The 22,720-nt window shown below is 35.7% G+C and overlaps 1 protein-coding gene and 1 long non-coding RNA gene across 2 annotated transcripts in view; one reads left to right on the top strand and one right to left on the bottom strand.

The window, feature by feature from the left end:
• The window catches only part of Galk (N-acetylgalactosamine kinase), a 39,713-nt gene extending 20,035 nt beyond the window's left edge, over positions 1-19,678 (bottom strand). The window contains exon 1 of the mRNA XM_067104955.1: positions 19,434-19,678. The gene's annotated coding sequence lies outside the window, so the exon portion shown is untranslated. The remainder of the gene's footprint in view (positions 1-19,433) is intronic.
• The window catches only part of LOC136839219 (uncharacterized), a 616,302-nt gene continuing 612,540 nt past the window's right edge, over positions 18,959-22,720 (top strand). The window contains exon 1 of the long non-coding RNA XR_010853258.1: positions 18,959-19,027. This is a non-coding gene — a long non-coding RNA (uncharacterized lncRNA). The remainder of the gene's footprint in view (positions 19,028-22,720) is intronic.

The following is a 22,720-nucleotide window of genomic DNA, read 5'->3' as shown; positions in this document are numbered from 1 at the left end:
GAATGGTCAATTAAGGTAATGGCACGAGAAGGTGATTAATGGTGATGAAATGTCGTAACCGTAGATTAATTATCATGTTGTTATTCTTAAAGACGTCTGTTACTTCTTATTCCTTTTGTTGTTTTATTCCCTTGATTTTTGTTTGATTAGTCTCACGGCGCAGAGTAGTTTTTATTTGCGCATCACTTAGACGTATCGTTTAAGGGCATTAGTTAAGTGAATAGTAAAGGTAACCATTCATCTATTAACAAGGTATATTCTCAAAGTGAAATTTCATTGAATATAAAAATGACAATTCACTTACATTGCAGCCACAGTAAATTCTTAAATGGGAATACACGAAGGAATGCGTGTATATAAAAAGCTTTATAAAAATATGACTGAGTAAATGTATATAAAAAAAGTAAAGAAATTATAATAGAATGGCAACGACGATGTACTCTTTGTTAATAATTATTTGTCTTTCTTTTATGGCAAGTTACAGCGAGAGAAATTAAGTCATTAACTTGAGGGGAATTTCTCCCCTCTCGAGAGGCATTATTCATTTTGCAAGTTAATCACTTAGTATATGCGAAGAAGACGTTAGCATCAGCTAGATCTTAAAAAAATCACGGTTCAAGCAAAGGTGAATTTGAATATTGTACGATTATGTCCCAACAGGGAGAATCCTTTATGTGTAGACCACGCCTGATATAGTTTCTCCTTAATTAGATAATTTGAGAAGATGAATAAAAGTTCTTTGCCTTTTGAAGTTGGTAGCGAAGCATATGACAACCTACCATGTCGGTGAACAGGAGACGCACAGTCAACATTGTTATGTTTAGGAAGTTTGGACAAGTGACAATATAGTATGGCGAGCGAGGGAGCCTTTTTAAAGGCATTTTGCCCTCTACTACAACTACTACTACTACTACTACTACTACTTTACTACTACTACTACTACTACTAGGACTTTAGTTGCTCTATACATTTATGAAAAGAGGTGAAATTCTCTTCATGTTTGGCACACCTTAACCTTGTTGCTGTATGGATACGTTATCCTGAGGTGCCGTGAATATTTGATTAGGCTTAAAATAACTGAAGCATTGCTACTGAAGGAAATTTGCAATTTAGGATATCAAATTATGAACACGGTAATAAAATAAATTTCTGACTCACATCAGGATCGAACCCAGGTCTTTCAGATGAGGGGCAAGGGGGCTACCAACCGGCCCACACAGGTAAACATGAAGCCTTTTGGAGGTGAAGACAAGGGAGAGAGCGTAAATCTGCCCCGAACCTCTTTACAGTATACGTGTCCTTTCTGGTCCAGCCAGAGACTTTATAAATGGAGAGTCACGTCTAGTTACACACTGCCGGACATTAAATCATAAAGTTTAAAAATGAGGAAGAGTGAAATACATCACAGGAAGTTTTGCGGGAAAGATAGAGTTCATTGGCCATTAATCATATGAACTACTGTTTATGTTGTTTTCAGTCTTCTCGTGCACTAGCGGGTCCCCGGGGGAGGGGGGAGCCACCTGGGAACGTGGCCCCCCCCATGAAAAATAATGACAAAATAATAATATTGAAGATTTAGATAACATAAATGAGAAGTATAGAAATGGGAAAAAATAAAAAATCTGTTATAGAAATATATATACATATATAATATATATATGGTATATATATATATATATATATACATACATATGGTATATGTATAAAAGTATAATATGAAAACTGGTGCCCAACCCATGAAATTTTTCTGGATCCGCTAGTGTTCTCGTGTGTGCGCGCGTGTGTGTGTATTTATTTATTTATTTTTTTTTGGGGAGAAGGGAGATGGGGTTTTTCTCAACTCAGGATTCATTGTTCTTGGAATTAAAAAAAAAAAACCTTTATGACTCATCTTACCTATAATTCGTAATTTATATTCACGGCAGAATGTATAAAGTTTTGACGAAGAGTGTCCCTTACAGAAAGCCTCGGGATGATATATATTGCGCCCCTGCTTTTATTTTCTTGGCTAAAACTTTGACAGGATCTCCTGTAATTAAAAAGGGCTATAAATATTCAGCATAACAGCGTTACCTGCGCTACTGTATTACGCTCGGCGATGAAGAGAATACCATTTGGTGTAGTGGCGTCTTTACTGTGTATATATATATATATATATATATATATATATATATATATATATATATATATATATATATATATATATATATATATATACACACATATACATACTGTATATATATATGTGTGTGTGTGTGTATATATACACATATATGTATAGTATATATATATATATATGTATATATAATATATATGTTATATACATACATATATACATATGCATATATATATATATATATATGTGTGTGTATACATACATATTTAATTTTATTTGATTCACCATTATCATTACGTTTCCTTCCTTACATTGTTTCTTTTGGAGGCAAAACAGTATAAAACAGCATAATCTTAATTCATATTTTAGAAAGTTACAATTGTAAAAGAAATAACTGAAAGAAGGAGGCTGCAAAGAATACACGCTTAACTAGTGCTCTCTCTCTCTCTCATGTTCCTTCTCTCTTTCAATATCCACTGTCGTTCTTATTCCTAGCTTTATTGTTCTTAATGTCTTTGATATACCACCTTAAAAATAAACATTCCATTCTCTCTCTCTCTCTCTCTCTCTCTCTCTCATGTTCCTTCTCTCTTTCAATATCCACTGTTGTTCTTATTTCTAACTTTATTGTTCTTATCTTTGATTTGCCATCTTAAAAATAAACATTCCATTCTCTCTCTCTCTCATGTTCCTTCTCTCTTTCAATATCCACTATCGTTCTTATTCCTAGCCTTATTGTTGTTAATATCTTTGATATGCCATCTTAAAAATAAACATTCCATTCTCTCTCTTTAACTTTATTGTTCTTACCTTTGATATGCATCTTAAAAAACAAACATTGCTCTCTCTCTCTCTCTCTCTCTCTCTCTCTCTCTCTCTCTCTCTCTCTCTCTCTCTCTCTCTCTCTCAGCTTCCATTCCTAGCGAAGAAGTCAGTGCCAAAGAGAAGCAGCGACTGCGATCAAGTTATCGCAAACTTTCATGCAAATCATAATTCATTTATTCAGTCAATTAACGGAACTGGTGTCTATTCCTTTGTGCGTTGATTATTCAAATCAACGACTTTCTTTAATTTGCATTGAACCAAGATTCAAAGTTGGCTCATTTTTATTTTTTAATTTTCATTTATTTGTTCGCTGTTTATTGTCCTTGACAGTCATTCTTCTTTGTAATACAGCTAACAAAGTCTAAGTTTTTTTTCCTGTTTTTTTTTTATACTTGTTTGCTCTCATTAGTTTTGCTAGTTATAAAAGGGTCTGATTAAATGTAAAATGTTCAACGGCAGATGAAAGTTTTGATTAAAGAAGCTGTCCAAGAAATAAAATTAAAGAAATATATGACATAAAAGTTTGCCTCATGGTTTCATAAATTTATGTTATGCATTGCAGACTGCTGTGTATTGTGTCTGTCTTCATTGTATGCAGTTCTCTCAAAGAGAGAGAGAGAGAGAGAGAGAGAGAGAGAGAGAGAGAGAGAGAGAGAGAGAGAGAGAGAGAGAGAGAAAAGATTTCCTCTACTAAATGCACTAGACATTCTTGGAGATGTGATCTACGTCGTAGTCTATAAAAATATTAACTGACTTTCCTCTCCCCTTGGCTGTGATCCACTAGTCAGTTAACTGTCAGGTACATAATTTACTGCTTACGTCAACAAAGAAGCAATGGACTTTAACTGATATCAAACAAAAAATCACTTCATGACAAATGACTGAAAGTGACCATGGGTGAGGTTCTTGTTTACAAGTTTCGTCGGCTTTATAATTAACAAGAAAAAACACAAAGATGGAAGTTTCATAAGCTAAATAAAAGCTGGGTTAATAATTTTATAGTTTCCCTTGAAGGGTTCTCATAGCAGCCTAACGGGAATTAGGAACAGGAATTAGGAACCTTTAAAGATATTACTACTCTCACCGTTAGATTGTGGAACAGTCTCCCTGAGGATGTTGTGCAATTGGAACCTCAAATGTCCAAGCGAAGAAGAGATGCGTTACTTCCCTAAAACAATCCACCCTGTCTTTTAATGATTTATGTTTATTTTTATCTATCTATCTATTAATTTATCCCTTTTTCCCAATAACTTAACTCTTCTCTGTATTAGCTGTTCTGTAACTTCTTTCAAATGAACGCCATATCCTTTGGAAGCTTGAATTTCAAGTCAATGGCCCCTATAAGCTACGTATATCTTAGTTTAACCAGACCGCTGAGCTGATTAACAGCTCTCCCAGGGCTGGCCCGAAGGATTAGATTTATTTTACGTGGCTAAGAACCAACCGGTTACCTAGCAACGGGACCTACAGCTTATTGCGGAATCCGAACCACATTATGACAAGAAATGAATTTCTATCACCAGAAATGAATTCCTCTAATTCTTCATTGGCCGGTCGGAGAATCGAACGCTAGGCCAACAGCGTGCTAGCCGAGAGCTCTACCCACCCCTCCAATGAAGAACTAGGTTTGTTCCATACGAATACGGGCTTATCTATCGAATAATAACAATAACAATAACTTACGGAAAAGAAGAAGAAATAAATAGCAAAATTAGTTTATATGGACTGTTGCTATCGGAACCTTTCATTTGGTTAATGATAACCCATTCCTCAGTCCCTGATTCATTAAGGAACTTGGAAAAGAAAACACTGGTTATGTTACGGAAACGCAATTTAATACGAGGGACGAGACTTTTCTTTTTATCAACTTTTAAATGAATTTTACGGCTCCAAATACCCGTGAAATTAGTTTATTAAGAAACGCCATTTATTCGATGGTCAACCTGATGGAGTTTTAGTTTTTATAGTTTTTTTCCCCACCCTCTTCGTGAGATTTATTTGCGAAGATCGTGTTGTTTTAATCAAATATATTGTCTGCTCTTTGTGAATGTTTCATGGCTCTCGTCATTTGTTTGACTTGCTGTTTTTCCAAACCTGTTTCATAAAATCCGTTTTATGCTCCGGGTTGCATTTCCCCGAGATGTATCCGAGTATCGGGACCTTTCCCTGAAACAAGCGGGACGCCGTATCTTAAAGAGTAACCATAGAAATTTCTTGAAAATAATCTCATTATGTTTCCCACACCTAAATTACTTGCGGTATGCTAACCTAACCTAAACCAACCTGACTTAACCCAACCTAGGGGCATGGCAAAAAAACCGGGGCTGGTGCAATACTAGCATACATCTCAGGAATTGGCCTCCGGGCTGAAGGCTAAGCAGAACTGTGGCTTATGAATACTCACTAGTGGATGCTATGTTTTATCCCTACCGGATGCAGCAATGATTCTAATGATTCTGCATTTTGCAGCAATGATCAACACTTTAAATGAATGTGGACCGTATTGGCTCATACCTTAATGTTAACTTACAGTCGTGATTTTAGACGTATGCCTAAAATTCTGTACTGTGCAACAACTGTCAATACATTAAATGGATGTAGATTGTATCATTTTGTACCCTATACCAGCTTAAAATCGTGAGTTTGAGCGTATCTATAAAATAAGTGATCTTTATTTGTTTTCGGATTGAACTTACGCTCTCCAAATAGTATTCCCATATTGTTTGTGTGTGTGTGTGTGTGTGTGTGTGTGTGTGTGTGTGTATATGTGTATGATTTAGTGAAATGTAAATTTTCAGATGATGCTTCTACATAGTACGTACGCGTATGTGTGTGTTTTTGTGTGTATGTGGTTGGGTGAAATGTAAATTCATTGATTATGTTTCTAGTTAGTACGTATGTGTATGTGTGTGTGTGAGTGACGGAGTATATGCTAATATAATTGTAATCGTTCTAATGGAAAAGTGACACAGCTAGATCAATTCTCCCCTGAAATAAAAATAAATAACTAGAACAGGCGCCTAAAAACCCACTTTTCTTCCCTCCGCCGAGAACTTCCATCACGGCCATTTCCTCTCCTTGTCTGGTCATCATTCCTGTCTCCAAAAATATATATAAAAAAAAATAAATGAAAAAAAGACGACCCCATTTTGTCGCCTCCCTCACGCTCCGAGAACCCCGTGATATTGTTTTACATAAAACCTCTGTTGTCTCTCATCCATTATGTCAGATTTTCACGAAAATATTGCCTCCCATTTTCCTAGCCGTCGACCCCGCCTGCTCTGAGGTTGAGGGATGGATGCCGAGGCAGCGGATATATAAACTTGTATTGTCTCTCCTTGGCAGAGCAAGATGCAAAGAGCGAATATGGATCAGTTTTTCTGGGGTGTTGCGAGGTTTTAGTGGTGTTTCTTATACGCGAGGCTGCTGCTGCTGTTCCCACTGTTAATAATTATGATGCTGTCAGTGCTGATATTCATGGTAAGTGATGAAGAAATTGGGGTAAGATTCTGAGGAAGTAAGCAGTTATTCTGCGCTGTTTCTGCCGTTAGAGGTATCTGTTTTGTGTGATGAATAATTAATGGTGTATTGGTATATTATGCACGATAATTGGTATTACTACTGCTACTGCTACCACTGATAATAATAATAATAATAATAATAATAATAATAATAATAATAATAATGATAATAATAATAATAATAATAATAATAATATGGCAATACATGAGAATAAGATTGTACTGATTCTCCCAAAAAGGACACTAAGAATCTGGAAATTTTGTTTTATGCTAAGAAACAGTACTTGCATATTGTTATATTTTATTATTAGAGAGGTATCAGTACGTGGAAGTGGATGCGTCACTAATGAGCCAAGGTATTATTATCAGCTTACCGTAAAGGATTTCGATCTCGATTAGCAAGTTACAAAAGGAATATGACTGTAATTGCTTGTAGTTTTCCGTAAAAGAAAACTATTCTGCCGGCTTTGACTGCGCGTCCGCAATTGATTCTGTCCGCACTCTTTTCTGTCCGCCATTAGATCTTAAAACTGCTGAGGTTACAGGGTTGCAAATTGGTATGTTGATCAACCACCGTCCAATCATCAAACATACCAAATTGCAGCCTTCTTGCCTCAGTAGTTTTTCTTTTATTTAAGGGTAAAGTTAGCCATGATCGTGCTTCTGGCAACTATATAGGATAGGCCACCACCGGGCCGTCTTAAAGTTTCATGGGCAGCGGCTCATACAGCATTATACCGAGACCACCAAAAGATAGATCTGTTTTCGGTGGCCTTGGTTATACGATGTAGCGGCTGTGCAGAAAACTCGTTTCTTCGGCGCATGTTTTACTCGTTTTCTTGTTATCCAGCGCCAACCTATTCCAGGGGAAAACGAGATGGCAGTAATAAATGATTATTAATATTATAGTTTAGATAGCAAGAGCTGCAGTTGAGGAACGACGGCAAAACTGACGAGTAAAAAGAGGAAACTGAAGGATATTGGCTGATCGTTCCCTAACGCTATAGAGCGAAAATTTTATGCGTTTTCGATAACTCGGATATTACCAGATGTTGCCAAGGTCACCGGAGCGTCAGTAAAGAAAGCAGGCATTTCTCTAATACTCACGAAGAAAATTCGCTTTTAGCTTAACGGGTTAGTCATTGGAATTTGCAAGAAAAAAGTACAAAATGGTATCAGGAATGGAATGGAATATAAGATTTAGGCCAAACGCAGGGACCTATGAGGTCATTCAGCGCTGAAAGGGACATCGAGATGTAAACAAGAGGAACATCTCGCAGTTGCACAATGGAACAATCGCTAGGAGATATAGGAACGGAGGTACAGTAAAAGGAATGAAAGGGGTTGCAGCCAGTGGCCAAAGGGACGCTGCAAAGAACCCTATAAGTAATGCCTACGGTGCACCAAGTGAGGTGCACTGACGACACTACTCCCGTACGGAAGATATATGTGCATAAATTCTCAGTCTCGTGCTGATCTGGGCCAACATTTTCAGGATTATCAGATGTTCATCAATACAGTATCATTCGTAGACTGTCCTGGTGTTCTGTTCGAGATATTTTTTTTTATTAAAGTCTTAAAGGTCATTCTATCTTTTCGCTTTTCATTCGTATTCATTATTTATGCTCTACGCGTCGTTTGGTCCTAAGAAAAAGTAAAAATTCTCTCTCTCTCTCTCTCTCTCTCTCTCTCTCTCTTAATTAAGGGCATTTTTCTCTCGGTGAGCACAAAGAAGTCATTAAAAGTGTAAAGGCGTCTGTGATGATTGTATTCCGTATTAATTCTCATTCCAGTATTTTGAAAATTCATCCACTTAAGTTTTCCTATATATATATATTTATATATATATATATATATATATATATATATATATATATATATATATATATATATATATATATATATATATATATATATATAATAAACGAATCACGTGTTAAAGTGATTACAATCATTCATATACACACACACACACACACACACACACACATATATATATATATATATATATATATATATATATATATATATATATATATATATATATATATATATATATATATATATATATATATATATATATATATATATATATATAATTGTAAGGAGCGACGGATGGGACCTCTTCTCGCAACCTCACCTGTTTTTACATTTTTGCAAAGTAATTAAGAAAGAAATAAAATTTAATGTCCCTCATTAATTACTAGAACTGAGGTTTCAACTCGCCCCTTCATAAACTCTCTCTTTCATTCCCCAAAATGAATAAGCCTAAACCCTCTCTTTCCGTTCAAAGTGACTGCCTTTTAGGCCTAATTCCAGGTACCCCTGCATCATGCCAGGCAAGGAAGGAGCTAAAAAAAGAGAAAGTTGGTCCCCCCATTCTGAACCCACGTGGGTTGACTGACACCATGCGGTTGACATTAAAGAAAACGTGATAAAGATTGACCTTTGTGCCACCTGGAAGAGACGTAGTGCGTAATCCCCGAAGGTTATAAATAGACACCGCAGCAGAAATCGAGAGAGAACGCTTAGAACACGACCCGAGGACAGACGTCCTTGCCCTGCCTGTCCTTCTGAACTATGTGTTTCGACCCCGGGGCTCGAACCAACCAGTATACTTTGTAGTGCCATTATAATTCCCTCCTCCATCGCCAGCGCCCTATTGAATGAGGACATCGTGATCTTGACTGAGGTAATGTGCCGGAGTAAGGTCCTTTTAGCCAGTCACGATTACTGTTATTTCTCAGTCTAATGTTTCTTTTATTTTTCCATTGTGCGGTCACCTTCAGTAATTTGTGTTGGAGCATTCAGTGTTAACGTTGTTATGCATTAGTGCTGAACTGAGTTATCTGGCACCATCTGTGCATTCCTCAGTTTCCCTTTGTTCGTCTTACTATTATTGCAAGTAACTGTCATGCATATATTTGCAGATAGGCCTCGACTGTGGAATCTCTCGGCCGATCCATGTGCAGTTTCCCTTTCCACTGCGATGTTCCCTGTTACGAAGATATCGTCAGCGTAGAATATTTATTCTGTGTAGGATTCATTATTTTAGCGGGCCCTTGTTATTACCTGGCCAGTAACTCATCATTCTTCTGATCTGTTGTTATGTAAATATAATTAGTTAAGAGAACCCTTGTGTTCACGTAATTCCCTCACATGAAGAAGGCCCTAAGCCATAGATTTCCTTTGTTTTGTCTACGAATTGTCCCAATATTGAGTCAGATGTGTAATAAATAAAAGGAACTCCCTGGGTTATCCGTTGCCGCCCAGAGTCAAGTAAGTATCCCCGGACATTCGTAGCAATATATATATATATATATATATATATATATATATATATATATATATATATATATATATATATATATATATATATATATAATTGTAAGGATTAAGGTAGGAGATCTCCTTTTAGATCTACAAGCGTAAGAGTGCATAATTCAATATTCACAAAATAAAACGAAAATAAATTCGAAATAACACGTTCCTCTTTATTATTATTATTATTATTATTATTATTATTATTATTATTATTATTATTATTTATTATTATTATTATTATTATTAATTTAAAAGTATAATCCAATAAAGTGTTTTATTTCTGTCCTAACCATTCTCAAAAGCAAACGCAGTTTCTCCCTGACTATGCTATTCGTCTCTGCGAGATATACTCCTTTTGTTTTATGCTAATTGCGAAGCATTATCGCGTTAACTCCTGTCTCTGGGAGTAGCGATGGGGGGTGGGTGGAGGGGGAGGGTGGGGGGAAACTCCCGGGGAGTTAGCAATCCTCTTCTTGCAGCTCTGTAATTTTCTTCGTCTTGAGGATTAGCGAGGATTTATCTACGATTTTGTTTTTAGCACGATGCTTTTGTGTTGATTATCATCGAGGGGGAGGGGGAGTTTGTTTCTCTGCTTCGTGATGGGAGTTGTACTTTTAAATTAATAATAATAATAATAATAATAATAATAATAATAATAATAATAATAATTACTATTATTATTATTTTTGTTATAAGAAACTCTGTATATACATATAGAACTAACATACTTTAAATGGTTATGCTTTTAAATTAATAATAATAATAATAATAATAATAATAATAATAATAATAATAATAATAAAGCTAACAACAATTATCATCATCATAACTATTATTATTATTATTATTATTATTATTATTATTATTATTATTATTATTATTATTATTTACAATAAAGTGCAAATATGCATACAGAACTAACACACTTTGAAGGGTTATATCTTCTTTTAATAAAAATAAAAATTATTATCTCAAGAGACTGTAAATATATATACAGAACTAGCACACTTTAGAATTTCAAATTATCTTTTAATACGCTACTAATCATCAACTAGTCTCAAAGCACACTAAATCTTTGTTCAGCGTTTCACCGTTCGAGCGCCAAGCTATCTCCTCACGCCTTTGGCTTTGATGCAGTAACTCCAATATTCAAAATCCAGTAATGTCACACCTCGTCGGGAAGATTATCATTTCCGGGACTCTGACCTGTGACCTTTGACTTGACATGGCCGATGGTTATCAGACTGGAAAATCACGGCTTTCCAGCTGCAATTCCAAAATGACTGATTTCTTCAGTATCAAGAAGTATCTTTAGGAATAAGTGGTAATTAAGGTACAGGCTCCATTGGGTTTTGCAATTACATTTGCACTGATGTTCTGGGAAATGAAGAATATCAGGCTTTAATCCTATGATTTAGAGGTGATGCCTAGAATTTGACATGATGACACTTCTGCAATAAAAGATTGGCAGAATTTCAGATTTTTTCCTAGCGGTGTCATTCTTACTGATTTAATTCTATTATCATTTATATTTTCAAAACATTGTTTTACTATATATATACATATATAATCTGGAATTACACTGAGAAACAATTGTTAGGAGAGGGTGGAATGTAAGATGGAAGAAGGAGAATTTGAATGGAGGTACAGTAAAAGCAATGAGAGAGGTTGCAGCTAGGGGCCGAAGGAACGCAACAAAGAACCCTAAGTGATGCCTATAGTGCACCGCGCGAGGTGCATTGACGGCACTAGCCCCATTACGGAGCTGAAAGCTTGGAAATACAGAATCTCTTTTGAACCTTCCGTATTATCGCGGTCCTCTGTGAAATGTTTATTTGAAATTGTTTCTTTATAAGAGGTGAACTTGGTTAGTACATACTACTCAGTAAGAATTTAATTGACTCCGAATATTTTCTAAATCGAGTATTTGCCGCGGAAGCGGCGTTATTCCCCCTGTAATCTGACTACGCAGCAGCCTGGATTCGTAATAATTGTTTGGGGATTATCACGCGGTTTAGAAAAATTCTCTATCAAAAAATCCCCGTAAGAGGATTTACCTCAGATTTTTATCCTCCTATTTAATTAATTTTTTTTGTTTCCGAAATGGAATTAGCTTAATTGAATAGAATTCATCACATCGCGATCTGGATTATTATATATTTATTAGATATACGATCTGCATCACGGAAATTGAAGCTGGCTTTGAAGTCAGTTTTTTTTTTTGCTTAGTTGATTTCTGCAAATAAAAACTACTGCTTTTTTTCTTGGATCCCAAATACATTTCTGTTCTCTCTCTCTCTCTCTCTCCTCAGTCTAATTGCGAGAGTGGGTCCTTTGCTAAGTTAGCTCGGGAAAAAACAAAGGCTTGCGTGTATGTTTTTTTTTGAAAGATAGATATGTGCTGTTTCGGTGTCATTTGTATAACTACATGATGACATGACAATGGAACGACTTCTGTTTCTTTTCTTTTTTGTCATCTTTAACATAAAAAGTACAAATTTCTCTCTCTTTGATGTGCATCCTATTTTAGTGATATAATTATCATCCTATTTTAGTGATATAAGTATCATCCTATTTTAGTGATATAAGTATCATTCTATGTTAGTGATATAATTATCATCCTATTTTAGTGATATAATTATCATCCTATTTTAGTGATATAAGTATCATCTATTTCAGTGATATAAATATCATCCTATTTTAGTGATATAAATATCATCCTATTTTAGTGATATAAATATCATCCTATTTTAGTGATATAAGTATCATCTTATTTTAGTGATATAAATATCATCCTATTTTAGTGATATAAGTATCGTCCTATTTTAGTGATATAAGTATCACCTTATTTTAGTGATATAAATATCCTATTTAGTGATATAAATATCACCCTATTTTAGTGATATAAATATCGTCCTACTTTAGTGATATAAGTATCATCCTATTTTAATGATATAAATATAATCCTATTTTAGTGATATAAGTATCGTCCTATTTTAGTGATATAAGTATCACCTTATTTTAGTGATATAAATATCATCCTATTTAGTGATATAAATATCACCCTATTTTAGTGATATAAATATCGTCCTACTTTAGTGATATAAGTATCATCCTATTTTAATGATATAAATATAATCCTATTTTAGTGATATAAATATCATCCTATTTTAGTGATATAAATATCATCCTATTTTAGAGATATAAGTATCATTCTATTTTAATGATATAAATATCTTCCTATTTTAGTGATATAAATATCATCCTATTTTAGTGATATAAGTATCATCCTATTTTAGTGATATAAATATCTTCCTATTTTAGTGATATAAGTATCATCCTATTTTAGTGATATAAATATCATCCTATTTTAGTGATATAAGTATCATCCTATTTCAGTGATATAAGTATCATCCTCTTTTAGTGACAGAAATATCAAGGAGGCCCTTAAGGATGTGTTTGAAGAATACCAGTTTTTGGGCTAGGATGGCAGGATACTAGTGTCAAGAGCAGGATGGAAAAGAAAATAACGTACTATTAAAGAGAGAGAGAGAGAGAGAGAGAGAGAGAGAGAGAGAGAGAGAGAGAGAGAGAGAGAGAGAGAGAGAGAGAGAGGTTGACTTTCTCCATAGTCTTGAATTGAATAAGAAGAGTTAAAAAATGGAAGAAAATGAAGATGAAGAAGAAAGAACATAGAGTCATAAGTACATGAGAGAGAGAGAGAGAGAGAGAGAGAGAGAGAGAGAGAGAGAGAGAGAGAGAGAGAGATCTTCAGCCAGTAGAAACGGCTCTTCTTGGAATAATACGCGAATAATTCGCATGCTGATATGAAACACATTTTTATTCAGATGATTAACTATTCCTACACCTGGATTAGTCATAATTATTCAAATACTAATAATAATTACATAGATATTATTAATAATGACGATAATAATGAAAAAACATTCATAGCAGTACGAGCCTTGAAATGGAGAAACAAATCCACAGTTATGTATGGGTACACATATTTAAAAATAAATCTCTACAGAGAGCTCTCGGGAATCTGTTCGATTCCCCTTTTCGATCTCAAAAGGGGAATCGAACAGATTCCCGAAAGCTCTTTTCTGTCGAGATTTGTTTTTGAATATATGTACCCACACATGATTGTGAATTAGTTTCCCCCAATGATAATAATAATCGCGTGCTGGAGCGGACAACCGTAAGCCTAATGTAAGTCACAACACCAGAAGGAAAGCTTCAGACGAATGCAGTATGAAACCCAGGTATTTTGCTGAATAGCCGAATATAACCTGTGATGGTCGTTTGTTTACGCACGGTTGCCATGACAACCGAAAGTGGAGTGGGTTTATTAGGAAGAAAATCATTTCTTCAAAAAGCTTCGCTCTTCGCGCCAACCATGATGGTACCATAATCTCGCTATAAACGGATGAACTTTGAAAGTACGGATTTTGTGATTCCGCGCGTTTTTTTTTTTAATCTTCTTAATACTGGAACAGAGAGAGAGGCTTTTTAGGAGACTGTCAAGAGTCAGGGGTTAAAGGTGACACTTAGGTGTCTCTTTGATGTAAGGATTAAACAGTTGGGAACGAGGATTAATGAGTGACAGGGCGGTTCTTGGAACCTTCAACTTATTTTGATGGAAGGCTTATTTTTGAAGAGTGAGAGAGAAGGGTATAGCACTCTTAAAATATGAGACAAGGTGTGAAATTAACGGGGAGAGAGATTCGCAAAATAGGAAAGAAGGATTGAAATTAATGGGGAGAGAGAGAGAGAGAGAGAGAGAGAGAGAGAGAGAGAGAGAGAGAGAGAGAGAGAGAACACTCTAAAAATATGAGACAAGGAGTGAAATTAACGGAGAGAGAGAGAGAGAGAGAGAGAGAGAGAGAGAGAGAGAGAGAGAGAGAGAGAGAGAGAGAGAGAGAAGGGTATAGCACTCTTAAAATATGAGACAAGGTGAAATTAATGGAGAGAGAGAGAGAGAGAGAGAGAGAGAGAGAGAGAGGAGAGATAGCGAATACTCTAAAATATGAGACAAGGATGGAGAGAGAGAGAGAGAGAGAGAGAGAGAGAGAGAGAGAGAGAGAGAGAGAGAGAGAGAGATAGCGAATACTCTTAAAATATGAGACAAGGAGTGAAATTAATATGGGCAAAGAGAGAGAGAGAGAGAGAGAGAGAGACATCCTTAAAATAGAGAGAGAGAGAGAGAGAGAGAGAGAGAGAGAGAGAGAGAAGGGTATAGCACTCTTAAAATATGAGACAAGGTGTGAAATTAACTGGGAGAGATAGATTCTGTTATGTTCCTCAGATGAGCAAAATATGAAAGAAAGGTTGGAAATTAACCTCTGCTTGCTCTTTTTGAGAGAGAGAGAGAGAGAGAGAGAGAGACATCCTTAAAATACGTTTTGAGACAAAAGTGAAATTAATTCCCATTTTTGGGGAGAGAGAGAGAGAGAGAGAGAGGAGAGAGAGATGCATATAGAGAGAGAGAGAGAGAGAGAGAGAGTCATACATTCTTACACTATGGGACAAGAAGGAGTCTGAAATTAAAATGGAGAGAAGGAGAGAGTCTATTTTAACATTCTTTAAAATATGAGATTTTTTCGCTAATATATTATGATCTAGGCGGGAGTGGAATATAAAAGACTAACAGAGAGAGAGAATATGTGAGAGAGAGAGAGAGAGAGAGAGAGAGAGAGAGAGAGAGAGAGAGAGAGAGAGAGAGAGAAGGGCTTTATTGAAGCACTTTCTTTAAAATATGAGACAAGGTGTGAAATTAACGGAGAGAGAGATTTCTGTATCATTATCTTCATTGTCAAATATGAAAGAAAGGTTGAAATTAATAGAGGGAGCATAGAATAAAAGAGAGAGAGAGAGAGAGAGAGAGATAATCTTTTGAGAGAGAGAGAGAGACATCATGCATTCTTTTCTTTTAAAATATGAGACAAAATTTTCTGGAACAAGATTAACGTGACTGATGAGAGAGAGAGATATTTTATAGAGATTTAGAGAGACAAGAGAGAGAGAGAGAGAGATTCTTACTATAGAGAGAGAGAGAGAGAGTTTTCGTATGTTCTGGAACGGACTGTTAATTCATTATACAATATGGGACAAGAAGGAGTGAAATTAAAATGGAGATTTGAAGGAGAGAGTCTAACATTCTTAAAATATGAGACAGGCAGGGAGTTCTTTGGAATAAAAAGGAAAGAGAGAGAGAGAGAGAGAGAGAGAGAGAGAGAGAGTAGAGAGAGAGAGACAAGAGATTTTTCAGAGAGAGAGAGGGAGAGAGTGAGGCGGGAGGTGATCGTAAACCAAACATCATCAACGAAAATATCACCCACAGCTGATCACAACGGACAAGACTTCAGCCTCATCCTTTCGGCTGAAGAAGAAGAAGAAGAAGAAGAAGAAGAAGAAGAAGAAGAAGAAGAAGAAGAAGAAGAAGAAGAAGAAGAAGAAGAAGAAGAAGAAGAAGAAGGTGAAAGAAAAACTTCTCCGGTGTGTTTACCTTCTCCTCCCTCCCTCCCTCAACTTCTTCCCTAAGTAACGGAATTTACCTCAGTCAGGGGAGCGATGCGTTTCAACTTTCGATTCCCTGATCGCCCGAGTGTTTCATCCTGGTATAGGATGGATCCTGGTACGTATAGGATATAAATTTCGTCGGGGAGCAACCGAGAGGATGGCGAAGATGAAACGCCCGCTAAAAGCGAGATGAACAATTGCATAATATGAGAGAAGAAGTGGAGAAATTAAAACACTTAAAATATGAGGGAAGAAGTGAAATTAACGAGAGAGAGAGAGAGAGAGAGAGAGAGAGAGAGAGAGAGAGAGAGAGAGAGAGAGAGAGAAACATTCGCATAACGAGACAAGGAGAGGAATTTATATATACAGTATATGTATATGTATATATATATATATATATATATATATATATATATATATATATATAGAGAGAGAGAGAGAGAGAGAGAGAGAGAGAGAGAGAGAGAAACATTCGCATAACATGAGACAAGGAGAGGAATTTATATATACAGTATATGTATATATATACAGTATATATATATGTATATATATATATATGTATATATATATATATATATAGAGAGAGAGAGAGAGAGAGAGAGAGAGAGAGAGAGAGAGAGAGAGAGAGAGAGAGAGATTATCACATGCGGACATTCTATGTCTATTTTGAAGTGTATGTGGGAGGGGGGACAGTGTGTGTGTGTGTGTGTGTGCATGTGTATGTGGGTGGGGGGGAAGAGATTTTATTATGACTGGCCCTTAAGTTTGTAATTATATTCATTAAAATCCATACATTAAGTTTGTCCTAGTTTATAGACATAATAACAGAACGTATCCTTTTGGTATGCTTAATTTCTAAGATCCATTTGCTCCAGCAGAAACTGAATTTCTCTAAGGCAATTTGTGCTTCAGTTTGAGAAATTTGATGAATATCACAGGTGCAAATGACTGATTGCCTAATTATTATTGTTCGTGTCTTGCTTAGGGGATCAAGCAACAATTATAATTAAACTTTTATTGGCATGTTACTGTATTTTCGACATCAATAGCCTTTAGTATTGTTGCTTCAGTTTCAGTTTTAATTATATGTCTTACTATAAGTACTCATTTACTGTATCGTTTCTTTAACAAATCTTCTTCATTATTTACTTTTTCCTATTTTACCTCTACTATCCTTCTCTTTCCTCTTCCCTCTTTGGCATTCCTCGTTCAGTCGCGCATTTTGTTTCTCTGCTGTTTCCCCTCGCCCAGTCTTCCCAATTCCCCTCTACGGCGCTCTTTGTCCGTTACTCCCTTATGAGCCAAATCCTTTCCATTTCTGGGTTAATTTCTCCTGAAGAGCGCATTCTTGTGCACTAAAACCCTCTCTCTCTCTCTCTCTGCCTATCTATCTATCTGTCTAACTATCTATACATGACACAGGCCTACACACGCATTTTCTTGTTGAAAGCTTAGCCTGCTCCTTTCACAAAGTTAAGATCTGGGACTTAAAATTTACTTTTGGATATTGTCATCACTGATCACGTGCTTTTATTCAATAATAAACGACAGAGAGAGAGAGAGAGAGAGAGAGAGAGAGAGAGAGAGAGAGAGAGAGAGAGAGAGAGAGAGTATTATAGGTTTCTTGGCCGTGAAAGTAACCAGTAAACACAAGTCTAAGTGCGAATAACAATAAACTTTATACTATATGTTGATTTCCCCCCAAGGGATCCACAACCCTTAACCACAATTAGTAAGAATGGGACAATTTCCGTTGCTTTGTATTTTCTCTGATGCTACCCATTGTGAGGATAGATGGTTAAATGTTGAAAAAATACACAATATATATATATATATATATATATATATATATATATATATATATATATATACATACATACATATATAAGCGAATACCACAGGAAAAAATCCTGTGGTACTTTCGCTTATATGCTGAAGTCACGGGCATCTGCTGTGATCTTTTAAGCATACACACACACACTCACACACACACACATATATATATACATAGTACATACACAAATACACATATGTATATATACGATACATATATATACACAGTATATAATACATTAATATATATATATATATATATATATATATATATATATATAACTACATGAAATACTTTATAATATATATATATATATATATATATATATATATATATATATATATATATATATAACATGAAATACTTTATAATTAAAAACTCCATCTACAAATAAAAATAATGAAACAATGCAAGAACGCGACGAAAATGACCCATTATTAATAACTGGAACCTCCTCAAGTATCCTTCCGCGTTTTCGCACCTGCTTGGCAGACGATGTCTATTGTCTCGATAGTGTCAAATTGACCGTTACTCGTTGACGGTCTTCAACTGTGCCACGCGATTTTGTGACTTCAGTGTGCAGTTATTTTCGGTGTGATATTGACGTTTTTTGCAGCAATGATATTACGTAATAGTAGAAATCAGAGAGTAAAAATATTTTATTTTTTAAAGTGTTCCGGTCGGTTTGGTTGAAGTGCCGTTGACGACCACAGACTCATTGGAAATTGAGCTCCATATTATCAATTGGCCGCAGTTTTTGGTCTCTGTTGACTATATTATTCGCTATTAATGATTACCTCGAAGAAGCCGAGAGATGGCAGTCACGAAGCTGAGAGAGGTTTTGGAGAGGAACGAGACTTAAGAGTAGCACATCCTAGGCCTAGGGTATGTACACACTAGCCTGATATGCGGTACTTTTCATATGCGTTTAAACGTAGTTGTAGTTGCATCCTTTTCAGTGGAGGATCATCTTAAATCAACGCTTTACTAGTTAACTCGTAGACCGATTAAAACCATTCTTATTCAGTGAAGTTGAAAATATATTATTGCTTTGATTTAACGCGTGGTAGATAGTACTGGCATTTTATTTCGTATTATACATAACATGTTTAAATGTATTCCAGCCTATGGTATTTCACGTGCGCTGAGAGAATTTTACTTACATTTTTTCGCTGCAATTCACAGTTTTTGAGCCAGAGGAAACTTTAGAATTGGTAAATTATTCGAATCATTAAAAAAACACACGAAAATATCCAAATAAAAACATATTTCAACAAGGCTGCATTCTAACCTTACTTAAACGCCATCATCGCCGTGTCCTGTCTGACCGGTTGAGTGCCGTTGGGCAAGTGTTCATCAGATGTACACGATCGCTTTTTGCCAAAGAAACAGTGTCTTATACGTTAGTTCCTTTTGTGTTTTTTCCCTAGGGTCAAGCACTGTCGATGACGTCCTTGGAGACCCACGAATTCACTTGGACATTTACACAGTAATGCAAGGGCTGACTCGCGTCCATCTTGGACGCAAACCACTTCTGTCCCACCGCTTAACAAACTAGTCCCATGGATTTCACGCCAAAAGTTAGAGAAAAAATCGTTGATAGCATTATTACCCCTGTAAAAACATACTTGCATACTAACCCTCACCTTAACCAACCTTGAACCAAAGGCACCAAGTCCAAACCCTAGTAGACCCCCTAACCTAACCTGAACATGTGCCCAATAAATCAACCAGGCCATATAGGCTTGGATGCATCCTACTACATTAATACATGAATTCGCGAAAATCTCGCTACGTAACAATTCGCGAATATGATGACCAGACAAGAACGTTTCATAAGTGTTCTCAAATGCATACATATTTACTTATGAACCTTACTTTATGTGCTGTAAATAGGCTAGCCCATTAGAGAGTAATTGATTGATTGATTGATTATGGCGTCAAACATATTAGAGAGTGATTTAGTTGTTTGCAGTAAAAACTGGTGCAGCCGTTGACAGGGATTATTTACTAAAAAATACTGATAAAGTGGAAGTATTTTCCACGGATGCTAGGCTTTTTTAATCCGGTGGTTTATAGTAAATTGAATGCAGTCTTGTTGGTTTAAGTTATTGTGTACCTCCACAAGGCAGCGTAAACAGCTAAAATGCGGCAGAAATACACCCCTGAGCGGTATGGATTAGCTTAGCCTTTTTCATTAATTAAAGACCAAAAACACAAGATAGGAACAAAGTCTCTTCTTATTTTCAGGTACAAATAAAAAATAAGAATCTTGCAGCAGTGTCAAAAATATTGTACCTTGCTTAAAGTACAATACTTCACAATTAGGTCACTTAACGTTTGCGTTAAAAAGCTGAAGCCATTATAATGACTGTCATGGAAAGGAAAAATTTCATAATAATCTCCTAAAATCACAAGAGTTGCAAAATTTCATTTTATCCTAGGCAACCATAGATGTTGAACTGAATTCAAATCAGAAACGGTGGTAGTTGTGTTTGTACACTTGCACAGTTATAGGCTATAATAGGTCAGGTGAACAGAAGAAAAAATGATATCACATAGTGATAAGTCATCTGATCTCGATCAGTTTGAATTCTCTTTTCCGAGAGAAAGTACATACAGCATTCTGTAGTTATGGTAAGAATTCCATGATACATATTTCCAAGTCGTACGAATAACTGGTAAAACTATATATAATAACTCAAGAGGCTAGGCTAACAGCCTCCTCACGTCTAGTAAACAGAAAATTCAAAAGAACAATTTCTGTCGTTGTGGAACTAGACAGGTGCCGTTGTAACATTGCTTAGTCCCCCAAGGGGGTTGGTGGCGTCAGTGCACCTCATGCGGTGCAATGTAGGCATTACTTAAGGTTCTTTGCGGCGTGCCTTCAGCCCCAGCTGCAGCCCTTTTCGTTTCTTTTACTGTACCTCCTTTCATATTCTCGTTCTCCCATCTTACTTTCCACCCTCTCCTAACCACTGATTCATAGTGCAACTGCGAGGTTTTCCTTCTGCTACACCTTTCAAACCTTTTATAACCGTCAATTTCTATTTCAGCGGTGCGTGATCTCATAGGTCCCAGTGCTTGACCTTTGGCCTAAATTTCATATTCAATTCAATTAAACATTGCTTAGTATTCGAAGGAAGGTGTATTGAAGGATTATTATTGAGCAAGTAAGATAAATGGCAGGACTGATAGGACAAGAATAGTTTGTTTAATAGCAAATCTGTTATAGTGACAGCCATTTAGTGGACGACAGAGCATTGGACACTGTTGATGAAGGTTCAGGGATGTGTACTACAAATTTTGCGTTGTATATCATATTTTGCTTGTAACCTTGTATATTTTAATATAGTTTGTTCCAGTGCAGTAAAAATGCCTTTGACAGCTTCAAAAATGTATATAGTTTATTAAGCCTATATCACAAATTTAAAACCATCGGCGTTTTTCAGCTTACAGTACCGTGGTATTTATTTTCTGACGGCGTAGAAACATGACGGGAATGTTAAAACGTGTTTCAGTAATAAAACGTTCAGCGTTTTGCTTAGTTCCAATGAATATATTTTCTTGATAAACAACAGTTATAGTCATGTGTACAGCTATGTAACTCATAGTGGTAATATTTAACTACATATGCACAACCACTAGGCTGCAAATGAATGTTCTTCAGCTGTTACTTGCCATAACTTTTAATGAATTAACTTCATGTCTGTTATCTAAGTGGTAGTGCATTTTTTTTTTTATTAACGCCACGTTTAATCCAACCAAAAGTTTCCAAATGTTTGGAACAGTTTTCTTCATTTGCAAGAGAGAGAGAGAGAGAAGAGAGAGAGAGAGAGAGAGAGAGAGAGAGAGAGAGAGAGAGAGAGAGAGAGAATGAGAATGTATCGTTCATTTATGTACCGTTCTAATGGTAGTTTTTGTCTTTTTTAATTTTAAACGAACGAAAGCTTTGGTTACGTTAGTAAAATTAATATCCTCATATTTCAATAATAAACCCGCCTTTTTTGTTAATCTAGCAAAGACGCTATACGACTTATGTTGTATTGGGTAGTTTATAGCCTAAGAGTTACTCTGGAGTTCAATGCGCACGAGTTCGCTCTGAAGAGTCTGGTAGACAAGTTATGTGCGGATATGACGAGCCCATATTATTACTATTATTATTATTATTATTATTATTATTATTATTATTATTATTATTATTATTATTATTATTATTATTATTATACCAGTGTTGATTCGTTGAGAGTTACGTAGAACACGTAGGCCTGCTTCCAATCTTGGCTCACGTTTAGCTTGGGGGCGTAATTTTCCTCTGCATTTCTGAGGTCCTTTATTTTATAATATAGTGATACATGTCTTTGCTTTACAGTTGTGGTCTGCGAAAATCAAAACTAGAGTAGTTGCAATCAACCTGCAGAAGGAAGAAATGGGAATTGTTTCTTTTTTATGGTTTTATTCTCAGATCGCTAATCTCAACTGCTCGTTCCTTGTCGTGAATTTGAGAGTGACCTTCTCTTGTGCAAATCTTGTTTACGTTGCTAAGGGAAATAAAAAAAATGTTTATCTCAGATATGC

This window comes from Macrobrachium rosenbergii, chromosome 6 (assembly GCF_040412425.1).
Source record: "Macrobrachium rosenbergii isolate ZJJX-2024 chromosome 6, ASM4041242v1, whole genome shotgun sequence".
NCBI lineage: Eukaryota > Metazoa > Arthropoda > Malacostraca > Decapoda > Palaemonidae > Macrobrachium > Macrobrachium rosenbergii.
Note: the sequence above shows the minus strand (reverse complement) of the source record. Positions and strands in the feature narration are given on the sequence as shown.